This window comes from Tursiops truncatus, chromosome 2, assembly GCF_011762595.2.
Source record: "Tursiops truncatus isolate mTurTru1 chromosome 2, mTurTru1.mat.Y, whole genome shotgun sequence".
In the NCBI taxonomy this organism is placed as follows: domain Eukaryota; kingdom Metazoa; phylum Chordata; class Mammalia; order Artiodactyla; family Delphinidae; genus Tursiops; species Tursiops truncatus.
The window spans coordinates 114,961,441-114,977,034 of NC_047035.1; the positions used below are offsets into that span (position 1 = coordinate 114,961,441).

General features: G+C 50.5%; 1 long non-coding RNA gene across 1 annotated transcript; it reads right to left on the reverse strand.

Moving 5' to 3' along the window:
• Nucleotides 1-861: 861 nt before the first annotated feature.
• On the reverse strand, nt 862-15,315 carry LOC117311118 (uncharacterized). Its single transcript, XR_004525249.2, has 3 exons — nt 15,181-15,315; nt 13,226-13,347; nt 862-5,967 (listed from the first exon to the last, which is right to left on the reverse strand). It is a non-coding gene; the product is annotated as an uncharacterized lncRNA (long non-coding RNA).
• Between the last annotated feature and the right edge of the window lie 279 nt (nt 15,316-15,594).

Here is a 15,594-nt window from a genome sequence, read left to right on the forward strand (position 1 = left end):
GCAGGCCCTGGGGCAGCTGGAGGGGACCGGGCTGGGGGTCAGGACACTTGACATTTTTTCCCCAGCTCTGCTACTATCTTGTGACCAAGTCCTTCATCCCTCTAAACCTTCATTTCCTGATCTATTAAGAAGGGGTGACGAGTCCTCTTCTGAAAAGTATGTGGCATTCTTTACAAACTGGGGTGCTTCTTCTAAAGTCGATGACCCTGGGGATGAGACCTTGCTAGAAGTCCCACCCCTGGTCCTCTGGGTGGGTTTTAGAATCAAAAGCCTTGTGCTGAGGCTCTGCCTTTGCCCCTTATCTCCCCCTGTGCCCTTGAGCGTGTTCTCACCTCACCAGGCATCAACCCCACTTGTAAGGTGGGGACGATAGTAGTTCTTTTTTCATAGGATAGTTGCGAGGGTTGGACAAAGCAGGAAGAAGACACTACAAACTGTAAAGTGCTGGGCACACGTGACGGCTTATCTTTCCCTCCCCGCAGTCGGGCTGCACAGTCGGGCTGCACACTCTTGCTCCCTCCGTGATTTTGTAGATGGAGCACAGTGACCCAGAGCAAGCTGTCTGAACCTCAGTTTGCCCATCAGTAAAACAGGCACGGTAACCGGTGCTTTTTCTCTCTGACAGGGCGGCTCAGACATGATGCTGTATCAAATACTCAAGGGAGGGATCCGGCAGGTGTGGGACTTCCCTGGGGGCTGGAGAGTGAGGAAGGTGGCCACTAAGTCCCCTGGTGACTGGTGCCCCAGAGAGCAGTACTTTTAGCTGCCTTCCTGGGCAAAACTCCAACTCCTGCGTTTTAATGGAGAAATAATTCTCACAGTGTGACAAGCTGTAGCCTGCAGGTGTCACATCCATATTAAAGAGGGGACAGAGCAAGGGTTCATTTTCCTGGCTTGAGGTGTGACCAGAATTCACCTCCAGGACCATATGTAACCAAGGCTGTGAAGACCAATTAGTGGCCCTGACTACTCAGGAGGAGGGGACTGGGTGTGTGTGTGGGGGGGTGCCCTACCTTTCTCTACCTGCTTGCTTCCTCTTCAGAGCACTCTGCTTCCACTCACAGGCAGGGACGGCACCTTCCATGGGGCCTGTTCAGGGAGAGGCACCTGACCTTGCTCATCCCGGGAGGTGGTTGCCAAGTGGGATGCTGCTGGTACCTGTGGGCCAATGAGCAGAGACCCTGGCAGATTCTGAGCTGGGCAATGGCCAAAGATCTTGATGCAAAGCCCAAGTCTTAAACTGAGACATGAAGCCAAAGTTTGCTCCGAGGAGTCCAAAACCCAGGCTTCCAAGTGCAGGGCACTCACAGAGGGGCAGGAGCGGAGCTGCCGTGAAGTGAGCAGCCGGAACGTAGACAGTGTGGGGGGCAGAAGCTTCAAACACCACAAACGCAAACAATACAGAAATGTATAGAGGGGTTGTGTTTACCTCCAGTCCCCCCACTCAGAGGGAAGCACTGCTAAGGGTTCGAGAGCCTTCCAGACTTTCCCCCAGGCGCACACATTTTTAAAAATGAAATCGTACATACAGTTCTGCAACTTTTTTTCTGTTTTCTTTACCATTTTCTCAAGTCAGTTCTCTTTCTTCCCTTTTTTTTTTTGTGGTACGCGGGCCTCTCACTGCTGTGGCCTCTCCCGTTGAGGAGCACAGGCTCCGGACACGCAGGCTCAGCGGCCATGGCTCACGGGCCCAGCCGCTCCGCGGCATGTGGGATCTTCCCGGACCGGGGCACGAACCCGTGTCCCCTGCATCGGCAGGCGGACTCTCAACCACTGCGCCACCAGGGAAGCCCCTGGGTTGCCTTTGTAGCCAGTCCCTGTGGCAGCAAGAACTTGTAAATGAAGAACACTTAGGGCCACTAGCAAAATGGATTCTAGACAGGGCAAAAATGGTGCTGGGAGCTGCCGCCCCAGCCAGGCTCTCAGGGACTCCGCCACGGAGCCCGACTCAGCAGCAGACAGGGCCTGTGGGCCTCCCTTTCTCCCCCACCCGCCCTGCACCACCTTCCCCTTCATCACCTACCTTGTGGTGGCCCTGCCTCAGTTCCCCAGGAGCTAGCGGTCTTCGTGGTTCTGGGACCCCAGGCTTGGAAGTGAGTGCGTCTGCCTCTTGCTGGGTGGGGTGGGAGCAGCCGTCTGAGTGTGCGCTGGGCCTTGGGCTGAGCCCTGCATCCTGTACCCACCACACCTGACCACAGGAATGGGGCCACGTTCATCAGCATCTCACTAGATGCAGGTGCCTCAGGGCAAGTTAAATTCCCTGCGCTTGTGTCTGAGGGTGTTCATGACCTGGCCATTTGGCTCCACCAGCTCCAGTAATTATGGTGACACTATTTCACCACTAATGAGGTGGTGCTCATTAGAGCACAGGAAGCACTGGGTCTCATGGGGCGTGCACATCCCAGCCCTCAGAGACAGAGGGTCTGCGACCTTTGTCCCCAGCCTTTCCCCAGCACCTGAGAAGCAAAAGAACCCCCTCCCCTCCACTGCCCTCAGCTCATATGATTTCTTCACCCCTAGTGCCCTCCTCTGGACATGTTTCATTGTTGTCCCTTTCCGATGGAGGCCCTGCCATGGATCAAAATGTTTCAGCTTACAGTAGATCAGCCTCTCACCTCCTTGATCCTTGAGCTCCTAGAGATACAGCTCCAGATCACATTCGTCCAATGATTCTCAACCCTGGCTGCACCTTGGAATCACCTAAGAAAGTTTTATTAAGAGTAGTGCCTGGGCCCCACCCCTAGAAGTTCTGATGCAGCTGTTTGAGATCATTGCTAAATAGTTGATGTGCGTACCCCAGGGGCTCCTGCCTAGCTTACAAGTGAATGAGAAATAGGATTCAGAGAGACAGCCCTGAGCCGAGGCTTTGGAGACCAGGCACAGGAGACAAGCCAGCTGTTCTCAGTGATGACTGAATCAGACCCAAGGGTATTTGTTTTCTCACTAAAGGAATCACAGACAATACAGGTGCAAGAAAGGTTAAAGGAAGCGATCTTGTTTAGTGTGGAGAAGAGAGGGGCCCTATTCCCTGTGTTGTGGGGCCCAGAGGAGAGCAGGAACCCTGAGTTCCTACCCTTGGTCAGACCAGGCACCCAGGCTCCAGGGAAGTGAGAAAAGATGGGGTGTCAGGGATGATGACTCAGCCCCCTTCACCTGAGGACAGGAGAAAGGGGGCTCCCTCCTCTTCCTCCCACTGCCTCCCCTTCACCCTCCCTTGTCGCCCCCAGGCCTCCAGATGTGCACAGTCACATGGCAGGTTCTGGCTCCCTCCCTCCCTCCAGCACCACGAAGGGAAGGACCATCTGTCCTGCTCGCTGCAGCCCAGCAGTCTGTGCGCGTGTGCCAGGCTCAAGGAAGCGCCCTTCACGCTCTTCCTGTTTTCTTTCCTCCCTGCCTCAAACTTGCTTCTGCCCCAGGATATTCTGTGGCCTCCGTGGTTCTGCAGACCTGCTCTATCCAGAGTGACAAGAGTATAGCATCTTTCCTCCTCCACTGCCTTCCACTACCCTCCTGCAAGGTCTCTGGCCTCTAGTCCTTCCTCAGTCTTAAAACTTACCTATCTGGAGTCTACCTGTCTAGTCGCGTGATTCACAGACTGTCAGGCTCCCAGGGTCCTAGTCTGCACCCTACCCCATTCCCTTCCTGCCTCTTGTGTTTCAATATCCTCTCCTAAGCGGTTCCTGCAGAATGTGACCCCATTCTCAGGGCGCTGGGAGTAAGGACCACCATGTGTCTCTGCCAGCCACTGAGCTGACATTTTGCCTTATTTGCTAAGATAATTTAGTGTAATTTGTTGCTAATGAATGAACGCATTACTTCTTGTTCCTATAGCTTTCATAATTACTTTGAAGTCCACGTGCTCACTGGTGACAGCTTCAGCAAACATTCTGAGAACCTGAAGCTGGCCAGGTTGCAGAGCCAGCTCAGCCTCCTTGGGTGACCACGCTGAGGGCTTTGGTGACCGGGGAGTCACGGCCAGGGTGCTGATTTCCTTGGTATCTCCATCCAGGCTGCCCTGAGTGTCCGCCCGTCCACTGCAGCTGGAACGATCTGGGTCAGCCCTACAAGACAATGTGCTGGCGGCCAGGGACTCCAGACCTGGGGCATTTGTGGAGTGGGCTTGGCAATACTGGGAGAGGAGCCCATTTTGCTCTGTCTGGAGGACGGGTGATGAGGGAGAAGGGGACAGAGGTGATTGACGGAGCGGAAGAAGTTGTATGCATCATATTCAGTCCTGTTTATAAAAGCCTTTGCTCAAGCTCTTCCTCCACTGGGTCTGCCCTCTCTCTTCTCTGCCTATGGAAATCCTATGTACTCCCTCCCGTGTATCCCCCTGGATCCCTGACTGCATCTCGGTGTTTCACAGCCATAAGAAAGCACTGGCTCCTTCACTGCTCTCTGGGAGTTCATATCCTCCCTAGAGCAGTTCTGGATTTCCCTCACCCAGCCCAGAGCACAGAGCAGCCCCTGTCCCCTGGTACATTGCTGGCAGGGAGGTACCCAAACCACATTAATCCAGTCTCTGAATGGAATTCAGACTGAGGCTGAAGTTTATTTCTGCACCATCCCCGAAAAAAGGATTTCCCAGCAAATGACTAATGTAAATGAGGCTGCCAACGGGTGCTTAACCTATTTAAAGGAATAATCTATTTAAAAAATCTCTTAGACAGCACCTATTTACCCAGAAACAATGGATATGGTAATTGCGAGTCATTCTCTTTTTTTATTTACCAGAGAAGCTTCCCTAAGCTTCATGTTCACCCACTCCCACGCTCTGTGTGGGGAATGCTACTGGTTAACCCTTGGGGTGCTGGGTACTCTGTGTCCTTGCAGGTCACAACTGCAAACTGAGGTCAAGAGCAGTAGCCCCCTACCCTGGTTGACTGAGATGAAGAGAGATCGCCCAACGGACAGAGGCTTCATGGCTGTCACCTCACCTGCACTTACGTGATGTGAATGAATAGGTCTGAACAGATGGCCTCAGGCTCAGCCCAGACCAACAGAGAGGGGATAGGCAGTCAGACAGGGTGTGGCGGGGGTGGAGGGGTGTGGGAGGACAGAGATGTGCACGGGGAGGATTGCTCATTGCTCAGCTGAAGATGGCAGTAGAAGGAGCTCCAGGCTCGAGGGGGAGGCAGCCATGGCCCCCTGGGTACCAGCACTGCAGATCAACGTAATCCCTTGGCCTGCAGATCAATTCTGCTTTCTCAGGGTTTAATTGGCTTGTTGGCTTTGGCTTGCGGAAGAGAAAGAGGCTCTTACCCAAGGAGAGGAGCTGTGTCAGAGGCAGCCATGGCACCTCCATCCCTGCCCCACCCCCACAGAGGGATAATGGGCAGGAGACACCATCTTACCCCTTGCCCAGGTCCCTGAGCTGGGTTCTCCCTGCCCACTGGAGTGGGACGAGGCTAGGCTGAGATGCCTGGGCTGAGGGGCTCCTGGGGATGGTTGTCTGGCTCTGTGCACCTGCTCTGGCTCTGTTGCTCCTGGTCTGATGTGGCTCTGGATGGGTATGTGCATGGGGAGAAGGGAGTAGATGCAGGAGTCGGGGGGAGGAGAGTGAAGGACAGCATCCACAAACCTGGGTACCTCAGCCTGCCCAGGAAGGGACCTCCCACCTCTTTCCCCTGTACCACTGAGTCAGAGAAGGGGAGCAGTTGCCCAGCAACTCAGAGCAGCATTCAGAGGAGGGCTCTTGCCCCAGCTCAGCGCTGGGTCCATAGGACTCTGTTATATTGCCTTCTGGGGTTCAATCTGAGGACAGGAACATGGCATCAGAGCACCCACCTTCACAAGGCAGGGAGGGCATTCCCAACAACGTGGGCTTCTCCTCTTTGCAGGCCCCGCAGGGCCAGCCCCTCTGAGGGAGTAGATGTTTCATTGGTGGTGGTGGCAGTGGCGGCTGAGACCTCACAAGCCATCTCTCCTCCCAGCCTCAGCAGCCTCTTCTCTGATCTTGTGGTTTTCCTAATAAACACATTTAAAATATTTATGAAGGCAACTTCAATGAAGCAACACAACATTACTCTAAAATGATTTTCTTCTTCTAACAGGTAGCTTTGGCATGAGCGCTGATTGCTAAGCTCCTAAAGGCAGACCCCTCAGGGTGAAGCCCCAGGGTTGGCACTCACGGCTCTCCCTGAATGAGCTAAGCGGTGGTGGTCCCTTCCCTCTCTTGGGGGGCCAGGCCCGGTGGCAGATGAGGAGGTAGGATGGTTTGATAGGGCTCAGGGGCCGGACTCTGGAGGAAGGAGTCGACTGGATGAGGCTCTGGGACAACTCCTGATAGGGGAAGAGCCTGAAAACTGGAAGTGTCTCTGGAACCATGGACAGCCCCTCCAAGCTTTGCTCCTGGGGAGATGAGAAGCCCAGGGGCTGGGAGCTAGGACTCCTGGGTCCATGCCCCACTTTGTTGATAGGAAGGGCTCTGCTCTAGAAGGAAGTGATGGATGCCATGGGTTGGTGGGGAGGGGCCTGGGCTGCTTTGCCCACTGAAGAGTTGGTGGCTGAGCTCAGCTACTCCTCAGCAGTCCTGGGAAGACAGCATATGATAGCAATACCTTGTATACACAGGTTGGGCTGGCATTCGGGATTTGCAGCTGGCCCCAGATTCTTCTGTCTGGCCTTTGAAAGTCCAAGGAGTCCCCACCTGCCCTCCTTGCACAGACCCCTGCGCTGTCCTCTCATGTCAGCTAGATGCACCTTGTCCAACCCCCTCTGGTGCAGGCAGATGGGGAAATGGATGCCCCTTCTCACACCTCCACCCCTCCCCGGGCTGGAAGGAAAACCCCTGTCTATATCTATCTGGAATGCAGATGGAGGGAGGCCGTGATGGCAAAATCTGGGGAGGAGGGTTCTATCCTCACCCAGCTCAACCCCAGAAAAGCCTCTTTCTAACAAGAACTGTTTTCATCACCATAGCCTAAAGCCTGGAGCTGCTCTAATTATGTGTCAGGCTGGAATCTGACAGGAAGCATTTTAATTATTAATTTGAAGTGTGCCTAGTGTCAGAATGGAGGAGGGCTGGTTCCTTAAGCTCACTCATGCCCAGCCCTGTCTGCTGGGACCTCATTAGTGACACCCCAGGCCTCCCAGACCTCCCTCCTCAGGCAGAGCCTCTTTCCTGCCATGGTGCAGGATCTGCATCTCCCACTCCTCTGCCCTTCCTAACCCCCTACTTTGCACAGCGCTCTCTTGTTTTCCTTATTTCCCTAAACGCTTCGGCATGGAGTCTACCGTTCCCACTGTACAGATGGAAGAGATTGAGGCCCAGGGAGGGCATGGGGTCTGCCTGATGTCGCAGCACACAACAGCCACAGGCAGGACAGAACCTCTGCATTTTCTAGTTTGGACTCTTTAGTTCTTGCCTGCCAGTGGAGGTGGTCTTCTGCAGGGCTGTCTTTCTCTATTGTCCCATCTTCATATTCACATCATCTAAGATGGCATGCAGAGCCTTCTTTGATGCGTTGCATGCATCTGACACTTTTAAGGAACAGTTTGCTTGCTCCATTTACACCCAGGCATGGGCATGCCCTTCTGGGTTCTGGGGCCAGACTGCTTGCCCTGTGCCAGGTGAGGTCGGGTAAGGGCCTGCCATAGACTGAGGACATCATTTGGCCTGTTTCCTTTTCTGCCTTGTCAAGGGAGATTCAGCTTCTGCTTATTGGTTGTTTTCTAGATTTGACCCTCCGCATTCGCCTGTGGATCAGGGCCTGTCCCTTCTGTCACGTGCCATTGTTTCTGCATTTCTGAATTCAGGGCCATGAAGCCCCAGACTGGACAGCAGCCCTGGAGCTGAAAAATGTACTGTTTCATGTGTGTCCAGCTGCTGGCTTGCTTCTGTATCTGAAGATTTCTTTTGTTTTTCCTCTGAGCCCCGGGAGTTTTGCAAGGTTGAGGTGGCGTTCCTATCCCAGGCTTCCCTCCTTGTGTTGCTAGATTCCCAGGTAACCTGGCTCCACCCTGGCTGATCCCAGTCCTTCCCAGGCCATGCCTGCCTCAGTCCACATCCAAGGCTTAATGCTTAGGAAGTTGTTCTCAGCTGATGGCCTCTGGTTCACTTCTCTATGAAGCCTTCCTTTATGTTTGATCCCGTGCTGTAGCTGGATAGAGAGGCCATGATCCACTAGGGAGGTTTGATCTAGGAGGACCTGTGGGGTCCAGAGTAGGAAGAAGGAACCTTGGAGGAATTGGGGGAAGCTTACCAAAGATGGTGACATTTGAACTGAGACTTGAAGGATAATTGGTATTTTAGTCTTGGTTGGGTGTAGGAAACAGAAGCTACTGTATTTTAAGCAGAAAGAGGTTGAACTCAGGGTCCTGGGTGTTTACAAAGTCGTTGGAAGGGCTGAAGGAGCAGGCTTGAGGCTGGGTCTCCAGGAATGACTCCCAGAATACTACAGAACTGACCAGCTAGGAGGCTGCTACCTTGGCCACTTTAGAAAGGCATTGTGGTAGGCTGAATAATGCACCCCCCCAATATCCTCATCCTAATTTCTGGAACCTGTGAATATTATCTTACAATGGTAAAGGAGACTTTGCAGATGTAAGTTAAGAATCTTGATCTCACCAAAGTGGGTATAGAAGGATCATATCTCAACATAATAAAAGCCATTTACAACAAACCCACAACCAATATAATACTCAACAGTGAAAAGCTGAAAGCCTTCCTACTAAATTCAGGAACAAGACAAGGATGCCCACTCTCACCACTTCTATTCAACATAGTATTGGAAGTCCTAGCCAGAGCAATCAGACAGGATAAAGAAATAAAAGGTATCTAGATCAGAAGGGAAGAAGTAAAACTGTCACTATTTGCAGATGATATAATACTCTATATAGAGAACAGTTTCCACACGAAAACTATTAGAACTAATCAATGAATTCAGCAAGGTAGCAGGATGTAAGATTAATATACAGAAATCTTTTGCATTTCTTTACACTAATAATGAAATATCAGAAAGAAAAGTAAGGAAACAATCTCGTTTAAAATTGCATTAAAAAAATACCTAGGAATAAACTTAACCAAGGAGGTGAAAGACCTATATGCTGAAAACTATAAAACATTGATAAAGGAAATTGAAGATGACTCAAAGAAATGGAAAGATATCCATTTGCTCTTGGGTTGGAAGACTTAATATTAAAATGGTCATACTACCCAAAGCCATCTACAAATTTAATGCAAGCCCTATCAAAATACCCATGACATTTTTCACAGAAGTAGAACAAATAATCCTAAAATTTATATGAAACCACAAAAGGCCCAGAATTGCCAAAGTAATCCTGAAGGAAAAGAACAAAGCTGAAGGCACTGCTTCAGACTATGCTACAAAGCAATAGTAATCAAAACAGCATGGTACTGGCACAAAAACATATAGCTCAGTGGAACAGAATAGAGAGCCCAGAAATAAACACATGCACCTATCTATGGTCAATAACCTATGACAAACGAGGCAAGAATATACAATGGAGGAAAGACAGTCTCTTCAACAAGTGGTGTTGGGAAAGCCAGACAGCCTCATGTTAATCAATGAAATTAGAACACTCCCTCCCACTGTATACCAAAATAAACTCAAAATGGTCTAAAGACCTAAATATAAGACATGACACCTTAAAACTCCTAGAAGAGAATATAGGCCAAACATTCTCTGACATAAATGGTAGCAATATTTTCTTAGGCCAGTCTCCCAAGGCAAAGGAGATAAAATCAAAGATAAACCAACAGGGCCTAATAAAACTTAAAGGGTTTTGCACAGCAAAGGAAACCATCAACGAAGTGGAAAAACAACCTATGGAATGGGAGAAAATATCTGCAAATAATGTGACTGATACAGGGTTAATATCCAAAATATACAAACAGCACATGCAACTTAATATTGAAAAAACAAACAACCCAATCAAAAAATGGACAGAAGACAAATAGACATTTTTCCAACGAAGACATATAGATGGCCAAGAGGCGCTTGAAAAGATGTTCAACATCGCTAATTTTTAGAGAAATGCAAATCAAAACCACAAGGAGATATCACCTCACACCTGTCAGAATGACTCTCATCAAAAAATCTGCAAATAACAAATGTTGGCAAGGATGTGGAGAAAAGGGAAACCTCGTAAACTCTTGGTGGGAATGCAAATTGGTACAGCCACTATGGAAAACAGTATGGAGTTTTCTTAAAAAACTAAAAATAGAGCTCACATATGATCCAGCAATCCTACTCCTGGCTATACATCTGGAAAAAACAAACTCTAATTTGAAAAGATACATGCACCCCAATGTTCATAGCAGCACTATTTACAATAGCCAAGACATGGAAACAACCCAAGTGCCCATCAACAGACAACTGGCTTAAGAAGCTGTGGTGTGTGTATATATATATATATATATATATATATATATATATATATATATATATACACACACACACACACACACACACATATATGTATATAGTGGAGTATTACTCAACCATAAAAAGAATGAAATATTGCCATTTGCAGTAACATGGATAGACCTAGAGAATATTATACTTAGTGAAGTAAGTCAGAGAAAGACAAATACTATATGATATCACTTATATGTGGAATCTAAAAATATCAGTAATACAAATGAACCTATATACAAAACAGAAACAGACTCACAGACATAGAAAACAAACTTACGGCTACCAAAGGGGAGAGGGAGGGAGGGAGGGACAAATTAGGAGGATGGGATTAACAGATGCCAACAGCTATACATGAAATAGATAAGCAACAAAGATTTACTGTATAGCACAGGGAATTATATTGAACATCTTGTAATAACCTGTAATGGAATACAGTCTGAAAAAAAACACACCTGAATCACTTTGCCATACACCTGAAACTAACACAATATTATAAATTAACTATACTTCTCTTATTTATTTATTTTTGGCCCTGCCACGCGGCTTGTGGGATCTTAGTTCCCTGACCAGGGATCAAACTCTTGCCCCCTGCAGTGGAAGCTCGGAGTCCTAACCACTGGACCGCCAGGGAATTCCCAGCTATACTTCACTTTAAAAAAAAAAAAAAGGAATCTCGAGATGGGGAGATTATCCTGGATTATCCAGGTGGGCCCCATATAACCCACGAGGGAGGTTACATAAGAGGGAGGCGGGAGGGCAGAGCCAGAAAACAAAGAAAGAAAAAGAAAGAAATTGGATGACAGAAGCAAGAGCTGACTTGAAAATGGAGGAAGGGGCCCTGACGCAAGGAATGCAAGCATCCTCTAGAAACTGGAAAAGGTAAGGAAATGGATTCTCCTCTAGAGCCTCCAGGTGGGACCCAGGCCTGCCGACCTTGATTTTAGTCCAGTGAGATTGATTTTGGACTTCTGACCTCCAGCTTTAAGAGAACAGATTTGTGTTGTTTTAAGCCTCTAAGTTTGTGGCACCTGGTTATGGCAGCAAAAAGAATATGGGATGTAGGGGAGGAATCACTGGAAGTACTGGGTTCGGGACCTTGCTGCCGTAGCCGGGCCGGGGAGCAGGGATCGTGCTATTGCCTCCTCACACCCATGAGTCGGAAGACTCAACCCTGAACTGCTGCTGCCTTTCCACACCCAGGCTTGCTGGCCTCAAACAGCCCAAAGCAGCCATAGATAGCCTCCAGATCTGCCATCCCAGTCTTGTCAAAGTGCCTCTAACTTCTGGAATGCAGCATTCATACACAGCTTCAGCTGTAAGAGGGCCTGGGAAGTGTCCTTTCTACCTCTCCAGTCACAGCAGTCTAGCAAGGCCACTAGGAAGGGGTAGGACTGGGATGCCAAGTGTTAATCAGACATAAACACAACAGGGGAATAACGAATGATTAAAATGAGTCATGTGTGTTAAAACCTGTCTGGGGACACACCCTGAAAGCCTCACCCTGGCTCATGCGCGGCTGCCTCTGTGCTTGAATGAGGCTAAGCTATTTGCCCCAAGTCCCACAGCCAGCGGGTGATAAAGCAGGGATCAAACCCAACTTTGTTCAGTTCTACAGCTGGAGCTTCTAGGCCCTACAGAGGGGGAAGCAGGGTCAGTCCCACGAAGGCAAATGGCCTTGAGAACACAGAGGCAAGAGGGAAGCAGGCACATCAGGGACTTCCAGCAGCTCATCTGCCTTGAACGAAAGGTATGTGGATGGGAGTGGCAAGGAGGGCAGGGACCAGCAGACACCAAGCTAGGAGGGTCTTAAATGTCCTGCTTTGTTTATTTGTTTGTTTGTTCTTGTTGTCATCTGGCCATGTGGCATGTGGGATCTTAGTTCCCTAACCAGGGATCGAACCAGTGCCCCCTGCAGTGGAAGCACGGAGTCTTAACCACTGAACCACCAGGGAAGTCCCTTAAATGTCCTGCTTTGTGATCCTAAAGGCCACGAGGAACCACTGACATTTTTTTCTCTTTTCTTTCTTTCATAGGAGGTTTTGAGGCAGGAGAGTGACAAGTTGTTTCGCATTTTGTATGTGAAGTACGGTTTACACTAGAGATCAGGGAGCTGAGTCAGGGAGAGCAGACTGAGCCCTGACCCTGCTCACACACGGAGCCCCTCCCTTGCCCTGACTGATCCTATCCTTGGCCTCTCCCTGAGCCCTAATTCTTAATGTAGACTCAGCCTGTCCAGCACCTGAGCCTTTCTCTCACCCAACCATCCCAGGAATGCCACTGATCACAGGGGCAATCAGGTGAAAGAGTGATTCACTCAACGCAGGCATTCTCTATCGCTTTGTCTGCAGCCCAGAGCTCACATCTTAAAAAAGTAGAGAAGCGTCAGCTTCCTCGTGAAGGATAACTGGACAGTGCTTGCCTTGCACCTGTGAATCAAGGAGGACCAGGTGGAGTAGGGGTGGGGGAGGAGAGGAAGGTGTCCTAGGACATTGAGCTCCCTTTTCCATAATGAAGGGGGCTCTCATTACAAACCTGGAGCCTCCTAGCAACCAGATGGGGGTGGGGGAGCACGTAATGAAAACCTGGAGCTACGTGTGCTCTGCTGGGCCTCCAGGAGAGAGATCTGACCCCAGGCCCTCCCACAGTCACATCCCAGCGGGGTCTTACTTAGGAGAGGGATAAGGAGACCTGGTAAGCAGGGCTAGCCAAGTCCATCCCTCACTGATATCCTCTGGGCTTTCAGAATGTACAAGCCTTATGGGGAAAAGGCACTTGATTAAGCAAAAATTCACTGAAGTGACATCTCACAGTGTCCCATCCAACACTTGAACGATGGCAATTACCTAGTGAATGAGTCGTCTCTGTGGCTGGTGCTCCAGTGGATTGATGGAATAGCTACAAGGGCTATTTGAAGATTCCTTTATTAAAAAGTATGAGTTCATCCCTCGGTCTTGCAATGATGCCTCTAGATTAAAAAAACAAAGCAAAACAAAACTGAGTGGATGCTTCCGCACTTCCAGAAGAGGTCAGCGCCTTAAGGAGGAGCAGGGTCAGGCAAAGTGCCCTTCTTGCCCCTTCGCTCCCCCAAGACCCAGAATGACGTCCCCTCCTTCTGGGAAGACTTTGGGACTCATGGCCCCCACTGTGGATCTGGAGAGGGGTTTAAGTCCTGAGGGCAAAGGAGGGCTATTGAGGGCCTGAGTGAGAGGCATGTTCATTCAACGTACATTCACTGAGAACCTACTATGTGCCAACCCTGTGCCAGCTCCTGGAAGCACAGCGATTGTTCCTGCCCTCAAGGGGCTTGTGATCCACTGGAGGAGAAGCTGTGTGGGGAAAATCAATCTCAGTTTAGTAATGAGGGTGGAAGGAAGGTCTATGTTTAAGACATGCAGGGGCAGAAGGAAGGCAATGGCACAGAGAAAGATGAATTGGGGGCAGGCTGAGGAATCAGCCTGCCTGCAGGAGGCACTGTAGATGCATGAGGGCCACTGCTGACTGTTTCCGTGTGGAACACCAGCCCAGCATTGTCAGATCTACTGATTTTTTTTTTTCTTTTCTTTTCTTTTTTTTTCTTTTGGCCACGCTGTGCGGCTTGTGGGACCTTAGTTCCCTGACCGAGTGTAGCACCTGAGCCCCAGGTGGAAGCGTGGAGTCCTAACCAGTGGACCAACAGGGAATTCCCTACTAGTTTTTTTTTTAAGACAGTTTTTTAGAACAAAATTGAGGGGATTCTTTGCCCAAGAAACCTGAAATCTGTTTTTATGTAACCTCCTCTTTGAAACAAAACTATGTGTGGGAAGCAAACAAGTGTGCAGCCCACCAATTTGCAACCTCTGGATGCAACAAAGAGAAACACCCAGGGAACTGGAGGGTGAGTAGGGTCAGCGTGGCCTGAGAGGGATGTCACTGGGCTAGAGGAGTTCTCAGAACGCCCCCCTCCCCAGGGCAGGAGGACCACCTGCAGCTCCTGGACAAGCTCCCAGTCTCTGGCCTGAGCACAAAGAACCCTTGTATGAGGAAGCCAGTGGGAAGGGCATGGATTCGACCTTCCTTTGAGAAATGCAGGACCCTGTGGGAGACCCACATGCTGAGTGGGCAAGACTGGACTCCATGTCTGGGGCCCACCCTGAATGGCCTCTCCTCTTACCTTCATCAGGCCTGGAGTGAAATCCATCCTGAGAGAGTGGCACCCCATTCTCAGGCACCAGGGACACTGCAGTGTGCCCCGCCCATGAAAGGGGTGGTAGGCTGAGTGCCCTGGGCCTTGTCAGGCTGGTCTCCTGCCTCATGCTCCTGGCTCCTCTGCCAGGGACTTCCTGCCCACCCCCTTGGGGGCACAGGCTGCCCCCAGCCATCCTCACCCCAACACTGGGCTCATCACTCCTGGGATTCACCCTTTCTTGTTGGTTTTATGGATTTAACTCTCCACACTTGCCCTGGGTCCCTGGGGCAAATGTGCCACCCCCCAACACTGTCCTCCCAGGGAGTGGTCAGTCTTGGGGGCAAAGGGGAGAGATGGTGCCAGGGTTCTGCCCCTCTTCCTGCACTCCGGGGTCACCAGTGAACTCTTTTCCTTCCCCACCTCTCCAAAGTGGACGTAACCATCACTACCTCCTCTGGGAAGCCTCTCACAGTCTACTACTTGGCTCAGGGAAAATTCTCCATCCCTACCAAGATCTCCTGGAAAAGTCCTACCACTGGCCACAAGGAAACCACACAAAAATCAGGGCCCCCAGGCCTCTTTCCACAATTCCTCCACAGGCTGTGCCTTGTAGTGACCCCTGCCCTGTCTTACCTTCTTGGGGGTGGAGGCTGGGTCAGGTAGAGTGAAGGGCAGGTGAGCTGGTGTCTGCGGTGCTTCTAAGATGGCAGCAGCAGTGGTGGGAAGGGAAGGGCGCCCTGCTGGTGCTGCAGCAGGGATTGATGTCCACAGGGGGAAGCTTCCACCCTCTGCAGGGATCAGGGAGGGAGCAGCCTGAACAGGGAACTGAGAGCCGCAGGCAGGTGTGTGAGCTTGAGCGTTCCTGGCAGGGAGTCAGATATGATCAGGCACAGTGCCTGGGTGTGGACAGCATGGGCCTGAGGTTACCCGCCTCGGTCTCCTTGGCTGACATGGCTGGGGACAGGAAAGTGGGAGAGCTGGGTGGTGATGGTGGCTACGCAAACTTCTGTAGTCAGGGTTCAGGGCAGGAAGGTGGGCAGAGTCAGC